Raw genomic sequence first — 1,432 nt, forward strand, 5'->3', positions numbered from 1 at the left:
AACATTTCACAAATACATTTTACAATGCCAAAGACAAATATAAATATTCAGGAAAAAATGTATGCTTTAGATGTGCTATTGTACCCGAGTATATACATACAAAACTACATTTCTACATATACATATACATACTAAACTGAAACTAAGGGCTACAAAATCAAAACTTACTGGCATTTCAACAGGAACCTCTGATGGAAACACTGCCTCTCTTCCATACATTAGCAGGAATGGCGAGTGTTTAGTTGTTGTATGGACCTTTGATCTCAGTGAAAACAAAGTGGCATCCAGGTACACATCCCAGTCATTCTGCTGGTCATTCACAAGTTTCTTAAGGGCTCTAAAATGTACACACACAATTAGTAACAACATTTGGTAATTGCCTAATAATTCTGGTTATTACTAAATAATTAAATTTACCGCTTTATGTTGTCATTGGTTTTTTCATCCAGGCCATTTGTTTGAGGATGATATGCTGCGGTCACACTCCGTTCAATGCACAACATCTCACAAAGCCTGTGGTTGAGCTTTGATAACACAAATTTATAGCCAAAGACATAAGCAAGACATTTATTCATAATATTTTTATTGCAACATAAAAAGGTGATGCAAGTGGTTAGCACTATTGCCTTACAGCCCCAAAGATCCCTAATTTGGTCCCTGATACAAACTGTCTGTGTGGAGTTTGCATGTTCTCCCCATATCTGTTTGGGATTTCTCTGGGTACTCTAGTTTCCACCCACATTTCAAAGACTATATAAAGTTATTCTAAGTCAATAAAATCCCTGATCAACAGCTGGTCAAATTTAACAAAGCAACTTCATACTTTCACACATCAAAGGAACTACTAACATGTATGTATGGAGCTGCAAACATAAAGTATGTTCGAATGGTACTTACTTCATTGACAAATTCTCTTCCTTGATCCGAGAGGATGCATTTGGGACATCCATGTCTGTATATAATCGAACAGAGATGTCTTGCAACCTCAGCTGCAGATTTACTTCTTAAAGGAAAGGCCTCAACCCACTTAGAAAAGTAATCTGTAGCAGTTAAAATGCACTGGAAGCCATCAGAGGTTTTTGCAAACGGTCCTGTTAGGTCTATACCAATGCGCTCCCAGACATCTGACACCTTATGAAGGGAAAAATAATTAAGTGTGTGTGTGTGTGTGTGTGTGTGTGTGTGTGTGTGTTCTTCAGCACCTTTACCTTAATGCACTGTAATGTCTGGACAGCAGTCAGTGGTTTCCCAACCTTCTGACAACTGTCACACTCCAAGACCTACAAGACATAAAGTGTTAATATTTATATGGCTTGTACAGTACATAAAGGGTACATATGTACAAAAACACATACCCAATTGTCAATGTCAACTGACATTCCAGGCCAGTAAAATCTGGAACCCATTGCACTCCGTGTTTTTAAGATGCCTG

General features: G+C 37.8%; 1 long non-coding RNA gene across 1 annotated transcript; it reads right to left on the reverse strand.

Moving 5' to 3' along the window:
• Positions 1 to 250: 250 nt before the first annotated feature.
• LOC134335410 (uncharacterized) lies at positions 251 to 925 on the reverse strand. The gene is made up of 3 exons (XR_010015592.1): positions 898 to 925; positions 418 to 524; positions 251 to 337 (listed from the first exon to the last, which is right to left on the reverse strand). It is a non-coding gene; the product is annotated as an uncharacterized LOC134335410 (long non-coding RNA).
• Between the last annotated feature and the right edge of the window lie 507 nt (positions 926 to 1,432).

Source organism: Trichomycterus rosablanca, chromosome 2, assembly GCF_030014385.1.
Source record: "Trichomycterus rosablanca isolate fTriRos1 chromosome 2, fTriRos1.hap1, whole genome shotgun sequence".
Taxonomy (NCBI): Eukaryota; Metazoa; Chordata; class Actinopteri; order Siluriformes; family Trichomycteridae; genus Trichomycterus; species Trichomycterus rosablanca.